The 9,422-nt window shown below is 40.9% G+C and overlaps 1 protein-coding gene across 1 annotated transcript in view; it reads left to right on the top strand.

Annotated features, from left to right (window-relative positions):
* Positions 1 to 368: 368 nt before the first annotated feature.
* The window catches only part of SHROOM1 (shroom family member 1), a 51,200-nt gene continuing 42,146 nt past the window's right edge, over positions 369 to 9,422 (top strand). Inside the window, exon 1 of the mRNA XM_020813670.3 lies at positions 369 to 554. The gene's annotated coding sequence lies outside the window, so the exon portion shown is untranslated. The remainder of the gene's footprint in view (positions 555 to 9,422) is intronic.

Raw genomic sequence — 9,422 nt, 5'->3', positions numbered from 1 at the left:
CCTTTTAAGGACCAAGGAGGCACATGAGGTTCCTCTCCTAAGAAAGAGGACATGAATGACATGTAGCTGTCCTGTGGGCCTTTCAGTGCCATAAGGGTTCCTGTTACAAACTGAACCAGTCTTGACTCATAGTTTAATCAGCAGCATAAATCCTCCTGTTTATCCTTTTGTCCAGTGCTGGCGGGTGCTTTTCTTTTCCTTGTGCTGGAGGAGATCTGGGTCAGGCTGACAGGCTTTTGCTCTGAAGGCTGAGTTTCAGGTTCAATTATTCTAACTCCACCTACTTCCACAGGATTGGACGGGGAATTCTTCCAATTACCTTGATGATCTAAAAGTAGCTAAGGGAACCAAAGAAAACTCAACCAGCTGAGTCCAGCTCCCTTACCACGTTTAAGGAAATGCACACAGGAGTAAAAGAAGAACTGCAATAAAGTAGTTTGCTCTGTGCTCCCAGTGCGAGGGAAACAATATTGGCTACATCACTCAAAAGGAATCTCAAGCTACGGCTTGGAAAATACTGTTAAACGAAGACAACATCAGAGGATGACACGCAGGTAATTTTGACTGTTTTTTTTTTATCAAGGATTTGCTCTATAGTTCTATATTTAGAAATGATAAATCTGGGGGATTATGTATGGTATCTAAATTATGTTGATTGATTCAGATTTCTGATTATGTGCACATAGTTTTAGGAAAAATGAATAGAGGTTTACAAAGCAAGGTGGACTTGAAACTCTCAGTGGAAGACTCAGAAAGGGATAATTGTGTATCTTAAAGTTCAGTCATGCCTAGAGACAGTGCTAAACAACCGTTTTAATGCAGTTTGTTGCACTCTCAATGAGAAAAATAAATTAACAGTGAGGGCAGCAAGAGATGCCCAAAAAGATGAAGAAACACATTGAAATGCTGTTTCTCACCCATTCCATTTGCTTTTTGTACTGATGTCTCTTTTGTTATATTAACCTGGAACCTAAAGGTTTAAACATGATATTATCTGCTAATAATAGAAGAGCCTGATATAATTAGGTTATATCTTGTTTAGGACAGGAGCCCTTTATTAATTCAGAATGAGCTGCACTAAAAGTCCAAGCCTTTTTAGCTGTAAGCCTGGGTTAATTTACACTGGAGATGTTTCACTGAAGTAACTTAAGAGCAAGTGGTTTTGCGGGCTATGAACATGACAGTTGCCATTGTTTCCTGATATCGGCTGCTGTTTGAAGCTAAATGGATCTTTACTATTCATTTGTAAATTATTTGTAGCCATCCAAGGCCAGCAGTTAGCTTTTAAATTGTGAATGTGCCATGCAGGGACCCATTAATAGAATTCTCAGCTGTTTCTTCCTTTAGTCAAATTAAGTAAGGGCAGAACTGTATAAAAAACTCCACCTCTTTCTTGACAAAATGCACTGGGGAAACCCTCAAGCCAAACTTTGAAAATAAGTCCTGTTTGGAAAGAAAGAGCAAAGCATGAAATCATACATACTGGAGTCACATAGATGGTTTGGGAACATCATCTAGAATCAGAAGACATAAATGTATTAAAATAAAACATATAATCTGTCACAGGATCACTGCAAAAAAAAAATCAACCAAACAAACTTTCAAAACAATGAGCAGATACGTTAAAAAGGGTATGCCCCAAGAAGCAAATGATCATTTTTTCATAATGGGTCTGTTTTGAGTGAAGAATGTTACTTCGTTATGTCACTCAGTGCTGCTTTCAGGTGGCCTGTTGGGAGAGAACCTGTACAAGAAGATCCCTGGGAGGATTTACCAAAGAGTTTGCCTGGGGTTAGGGATTAATGTCATCACACAGAAGACATCTTTGAACCCATGCAGAAATGCACATCTATAAGGTTTGCAAGGCATTACAAACCTTTGTAAGGCTGGGAAGTTGTAGAACTGGAATGGTGAACTGAATCATGCTGTTAGTTATAAAAGACAGTGGGGATTCAGGCTTTAGAAAGGAAGGTATTTCAGATATAGGCTTCGCAATGAGCTCTGAAAACATGCTGCTGTATATCTTCTGGACTAAGTTTTGAAAAAGCAATGGTTGAAATCTAGTAGTAAATTACACCTGGTGTAGACCCATTGAATTAGTGAGAATTTGTTGAGTCAACACCTATGTAAGTTGAATGATTCAATGGGCCTACTGTAATTGTGATTTACTATTGGATTCTGGATAATTAATTTTATTTACAAATGCAATAACACTCAGTACTATTGTGGCAGGAGTAACAGTATGATCAACCAGCATCAGGCTGCAGTAGCTCTGTGTCTAATGGGAGGTCTAGTCTTGTAGGATCAGAAATGTAGAAGATGTGACTTCAAAATTAAAGTTTAAACATCGGTTTCATGACTCATGAGGTAGTATTTATGGGGGAGTAGCTGTCTTGACATATGTGTAGCTACTGCCCCCCCACCACCTGATGCTTGAATGCTGGCTGAAGATATGCTTGCTCTTTGACCATTACTTCCCCCAGTGCAAATGCAATGCTGCTAATGAGGTGGCCATGTCCCACAAGGGACAGTGATGAAAATCCCTCTTGTGTTGCTATTGAGAGCCAGTTGTATTTGTGCTTTCTTGATACTGTGCAGCAAAGCCTAAGATCAGGTTTTAAGATGCCTGAATCTGGGAAGTGAGGACTGCAGACAAGAAGGCCTTACACAGAGAAATGGTTGAAAAATGTGACCACTAAAATGGTTGGAAAATCTGACAGATTTGTTCCTTTGGTTTAAGTAGGGTGAAGTGTGTTAACCTTTATCTGAACGAGGTATAAAAATCTGTAATGCCAATACTGGCTCAAAATGCATATGCATACATGTACATACTCATATATATATTTACATTTCTATCCTGCCTTTGCACTGTAAGAGGCCAACACAGCTAAAATGATAAAACATGAAATTAGAATATATAAAAAGATGCAAAGGAAAAGTGTAACTACCATTGTTGTTCTGTGTGTTTTCTTTTTCTACATGGTTATTTCTGGGAGCAGAATCATATCCCTGATTCAAGAGTTATGTAGCAAACAAACACAAAATGGGCTAGTTTGTCTTTCTACTGCTGCCTTCGCTCAAAGCCTTCCCTCAGTCTCAATGACAAGAAGAATGGCGATGTGTGGTGCAGCAAAGGATGGCTGCTTTTTGCCTAGTTGATGCTGTTTCATTTCTGAGCCGTTTCCCCTGATTTTTTTGTCACTGTACGGTATGCAGTGAAACCAGAGACGTTAAGTGTAAACCTTCCAGACCATGTAGGCCATGGTATGTGGGAGATGGAGTAACCACAGCTGTGGATGGGTTTTGTTCCTGTGACAGATGCCCTTTGGCTTCAGGCGTCTCCAAAAGGCTTTTAAGAAATAAAGACTGTAGCATGTTAATGTACTTTCTGTATACATGAAAATGTAAACGACTGTATTTTTGTTTTATATAAATAACTTAAATATTTGGAGAAATGCTTGATCACTAACGGGTGGTAATTGTCTGCGCCCACACAGGGGGAAACCGTTCCTCCCTAAATTTTAATAGTAAATCTTGCAGAGAGGCCAGAAACAGATGGTAGAGATGGTAGAGCCCATGTCTGGAGGAGATAAATTCTCAGCAGATGTGAGTTTAGGGGTGTCACAGCGTAAAATTATCTCGCCTTTGGATCGGCTTGCTTTGTTTGGTGGTCTTTCTTTCTTTCTCAGTATCAAAGTCTTGTAATATTTAAAATTATGGCTCTATATTAAATATATCTTAAGAATTAAATACAAATTAAAATATTAGAAATTATTGTCAGGTTTGGTCCTAAAAGGGGCCACAGGGTCATTTTGCTCAGCAGCAAGTTTGCAGTGCAGTGCTTCTGGAAGTGAAGGTTCGACCGGCTGCACGTCATGGCCCAGGAGGCATCCAAATGGTACAAACAATGCTTTCCCCTCTTCCAGGAGGCTCCTTCTACTTCCTCTTGCTTTGTGGTGGGTCTTCAGCACTTAAGTAGGGGATTCCTTTGAAATTTGAGTTCACAAACTTCGAAAGACTGCTCCAGCCACCTTTGTGTAATATTAGCAGGCTTTTAGCTCCACTCGCAGGGTCTACCTAATACCTTTTTCTGACCTAGGCTAAGGGAGGTACGTAAGAGGTCTGGCTCAACTTTATTACAGATGGCCTGCCACTTGATACAAATGAGCAGGAGTCCTGGCACACGATGTTTCCCACCCAGAACAGAATCTGTCACGAATTTGCCTTGTTTACACATTCCATAGAGTGGGAGAAATCAGAGAGGTGCAAGACCACACTAGGTTCAGGAAAAAAATCATAGATGATTGTTCCCCATGTAGAAGAATGACCGCTTTGTTCTGATTTCATTTTTATGAAAGGGAAGTAGGGAATTTTGGATGGAGGACTACAGTTCAGTTTATATAAAGTCACAATGAAATCAATAAAGGACACTCAGACACTCATCCAGCAGATCTTTCCAGAAGACATCAAGGCCCTTTTCCACAACTGCCTAACAACCAGCTACTTTCCGTGGCATAATGATTTCTATGAACAGACAAATGGAGTGGCCACTGGGAGCCCCCTCAGAATAGCAAACTTCTACATGGAACATTTCGAAAAACAGGCCCAGGCTTTGGCACCCTTCGCACCCACAGTCTGGTTCCGATACATGGATGAAACCTTCGCAATTTGGAGCCACAGTGAAGAAAAACTGGAAGAATTTCTAAGCCATCTCAAAAGCATCCACCCAAATATACAATTCACCATGGAAAAAGAAATAGAGGGCCAATTCCCTTTCTTAGATATCATGGTCATACGCAAACCTGACCTCCTATTGGGAAACAAGGTCTACAGAAAACCCACCCACACAGACCGGTACCTACATAAAAGCTCCAACCACCACCCACAACAAAAAAGAGGCATGATCAAAACACTGGTAGACCGTGCACATTGGAACTGTGAAGCTCAATTTCTCAGCACTGAACTCAACCACCTGAATTGGGCCCTACAGCCAAATGGCTATTCCAAAATAGGCACGTACAAATAAAATATTTCTGCCATGCATCAAAGTGGTCACAGACCGCATGGGGAAACTTTTGAAAAAAAATCTACAAACAGTATTCAGTCCCACCTCAAAAATACAGGAAATGTTTACCGTCAGCAAAGGACAAAAGGGGCCCTCTCACCTCTGCAGGAGTATACCAGATACCTTGCAGTTGTGGCCAGGTATATATTGGGATCACAAAACACAGCATCCACACCCGAATCAAAGAACATGAAAGACACTGCAGATTAAAACAACTGGAAAAATCGGCACGAGCTGAACATGCCCTGAAACAAACTAGACATGAAATTCTATTTCAAAACACTGAAATACTGGACAACACCAGCAATCATTATGTTAGACTGCACAGGGAAGCCATTGAAATCCACAAACACCAGCAGAGCTTCAACAAAAAAGAAGAAAGTTTAAAACTCAACAAAGTCTGGCTCCTAGCACTGAAAAATACAGCGTGCAAAAGGTCAATGAACTCTACCCAGCCACAAGGACTGGTGATCACTGCACACAATAGACTAGCTAATGAGACGCATCAATCACAGATCGTCTCCCCCCCTTATCACAACAATATACCCATAACAAAAAACACCTTGATCACCATAATCATCCAGTCTCCTAAAAAGAACAAAGAGCTGATCCCACAGCTACAAATACTCAACTATCCCACACACTACACCAGAACACAGAGTTCTAACTCCTGTCCTCGGAAGATGCTGGCCACAGAGACTGGCGAAACATTAAGACGAAAAACCTTCAGAACATAGCCAAACAGGCCGAAAAACCTACAACAACCATCGGATCCTGGCCATGAAAGGCTTCAATAATACATAAGAATGAAATGTTGTTTCTAGCTGTATGTGTTGTCCCTTGATACATTACACTGTGGTGTAATGTGTAGAGTGCTGGACTAAGACCCAGTAGTACTGAGGTCAAGACTCCACTCAGGCATGGAAGCTCACCCAGGGAGTGGAAGTGGTAAAACCACTCTTTAAAATCCTCACATCCCAAAAGCCCTATTAGTGTTGCTATAAGTCAGTTCCAATGTGACAGCACATAACAATCTTGTCCATTATGAAGTATTGTTGTTTTGTTCCATCAAGTTGTTTCTAGCGTCCAGTGACCCTAATGATGGTTTTTGTATTTTTTTAAAATTTTGTTTATTTGTTTTAGGCATGAGTTTACTATTGCCATATCCGATGTTGTATATAGAATATTATATACAATGTGTATATGGCTGAACAGGTCTCCTGAGTCTGACATTCAATACACTGCACCCCACTGGCTCTCATGACAAAACATAGATTAAATATTGATTATGTTTATTTATCTTGCATTATTTGCATGCTGCCTTTCTCCCAGTGGTGGGAGTTGAGCTGACTCACAGTGTTAAAAAGACATTGTATCAAGTCTCTTCTGTGCTATCTACCTAGTCATAACTCAAGGAGGCAAGTTATGTTAATTGAATTTAAGACATCTTAGCCAGATTTCTACTGAACTCCAGCAAAGCATAATGCTTCCCTGGCAAAATTCCATGTGAACTCTTGCTTGCCATGAAAGAAGACAAGATCATCCCACTGGAATGGATGGGGTTTATCCTTATGCCAAGAGGTGCCATCTGCCTCCTTGCACAAGCTCAGAAGAGGTTAAATCACTCACACCATGGATTATTGACACAAGCAGGTCCATCAAACAGGTTTCTAGCCACTGAAACCAAAACGAAAAGTTAGTCATGTTGGCTTACTGATTTCTGACACAACTAAATTAGTATGGCTCCAATCCATTATTAATTAATTACTTAGCATATTTTAAACCTGACAGATAAATGTAATTTGTCAGAGTACCTAATCCAATTTTGCCATTCCATGTTGATCTAGTGAATTTTGAAAGCAACTCTCACTCCCACTCTAGCAAAGGAAAATCAAAACAAAATGAAGAGCAGAAATCCCATCTGTTAAGTTATGGCCAGAATCCAAGTGAATATTTATGCTTCTCTAAGTACAGTGATGTAACGTGGAGCAGTGAATAGACCCTGAGCAATGAGTCCCTGATCTAGTTCCCAATCATGTGCTGAATCATGTATCTAGTGTGCTAATAGAAAGTCAGTCGGAGACTTGTTAATTAGAAGCTATTTGCCCCTCTTAAGTTACACAAATGTGCTTGTGCCGATGTAAATATTCAATCAGATTGTATCCACTGAAACACAAATTAAGCTAAATTAATATTTAGAGGAATAGAAAACATGCTGGTAATTGAAAACTATTTGAAATTAGCCAGTTTTTGAAAGAAGGCTAACAGGCATGCTTGTTAAAATGCTTAAGCAGCATGAGAAAATCTCATGCAGAATCTGTTATTAGTGAAATTATTGCTGCCACCGTAGCCTGTCACATTAACAGCACTGGGGGTTCCAAATAATGTTTTCCAGCTGACAAACATCTTGTCATGTCCATGTTTCTTCTGCATGCTCCATTCCTTTGGCATTCTGAAAGCGTGCGGTTGACCAGCAGACTTTCTGCATAATGACAGTTTTCCAGGGCACCACCTGCGGAGGCTAGACATGAGCTATACCTAGAATTAAGTGCAAATAAATAACATTCACAGATGAAACCGCAGGCCTGCTTCTGGTTGGAGTTCCTTTGCTTTGGAAAGCTGTTAGCTCCAGCAGGTGCTTTTGTCAGCAGGATGGAAGAAAAGCCATGTTTGGAAGTTCTGTTTTTCTCTGAAGCCCCCGTTCCTCCTCCCACCGTTGAGGGAGAACCTCCAGAACAGTCTGCAAGGTGGCACAGGAGACGTCAAAGAGGGAATCAGTGGAAATTGCTTTCCCTTTCTGCTCTAATGATTAAAACCTCCACTGGGTGAAAGAGCTGTCTGTCAGCAGATGACTACCCATAGAATACGATCCAGGGTATCCCTCCCTTTTTTGAACAAAAACTGGATTACAATTTTATGTATTTGAATGATTATATTCCACTAATCTATCAACTGATTTTTGAAGAGGCTGTTAGAGCTGATGATATGATTCAAAATGAATTATTGCAGACAATTGTTTTCTGGTTAGTGACCATCTCTTTCAGTTCACTGAAAAGAGAGTATGGCAAGCTGGGTGTGGATATATCTTCAGGTTTTTAAATCACTTTAATGAAGGGGTGGGAAGCCAGTTTTGCATGCCTGGCCAGGTCCTCACCCCTCTGGCTCTAGGCAGAGCAGATGATGTCACTAGGCATGCCCACACCCTCCCCTGCTGTTACCTCTGTAACCATGCTAGCCTGGTGTCCCAGCACTGGGTGGAGCTTCCAGGCATCACTGAGCTGGATCCTTGCTCTTTCCTTGCCTTCCCAGGTAGGGAAGCTGCAGGAGTGTTTCTCCAGCCAACCCTTTGGTCTGGTTTCCCCCGTGGCAATGCTTTCTATATTACTGACATTCACATTTGAAGAAATGGTGATGGTGGCCAATGAACCCCTCGCAAATGTTGTAACACTTGCCTCCATCCTGTGTTCCCATGTCTGTAAGCTTTTTAAGGCCACGGTCACATGAGCCAAATGTTGCCTTCCTGTCCCACATTGAGTTTGTATCATAAATTTGTGGTCACATGATGCCCAGCCATTAGAGAATCATTTACTTGGTGAGTGTGCTAACTGTGGATCATTTCTTGCTCAGCCAGAGGCTTCTACTTTTTGTTGTGGATTTTTTTAAAAAGTTGCGTTACTATGTGTGTGAACAGTCTTATCACAGCTTTTTTGGACTATTGTCACTGTGCATGTCCTTTTAAACTGTTTTAATTTTAAAAAAAGTTTTCTGCTGCATTTGTGTTGGTACATTGGTTAACGTCTGTCAAATAGTGTCATCAAGAAGGTCTATGCACTTAATGAATTGGAAGGAAATGACTCGGTAACTCAAAAACACACTGGGATGCACATCCTGGTATAAATACCACATGACCTCGAACGACGACAGGAATGCGATTCTAAGTTGCATAACTACAGGGGGACATTTTGCTGGTGTGACCACAGCTTCTGTTATGTCCATTCTTAGTTTAATTGCCATCACTTCTGTGGTGCTAAATGGAGGTGCCGTGTGCCGAGTAAGAATCTCAAGCACTCACAGCCCAGCTTTTACCAGCGATCTTCGCTTTGCAGAATCTAAAATGAGACCATCCCTTTTTCTACCTCACGTTTGTAGTAGGCACATGCTCTGCATTATTGAGGGATTTATACATTTAAGGCACCTCCCAATTATAGCCAAAATGAGCTCATGCTATTCATATTTTGCCCTGATCCACAAAGGGGTAATCTGTCTTCATGGCAAATGTTCTGTTTGCACCTGTCTGTTATATTCCCAGCTCCATTTTTTTCTTCTTGCTGTCTAACTGAGAGGAGGTACAGTGGGG

The sequence above is a fragment of the Pogona vitticeps genome, chromosome 2 (assembly GCF_051106095.1).
Source record: "Pogona vitticeps strain Pit_001003342236 chromosome 2, PviZW2.1, whole genome shotgun sequence".
Lineage (NCBI taxonomy): Eukaryota > Metazoa > Chordata > Lepidosauria > Squamata > Agamidae > Pogona > Pogona vitticeps.
Note: the sequence above shows the minus strand (reverse complement) of the source record. Positions and strands in the feature narration are given on the sequence as shown.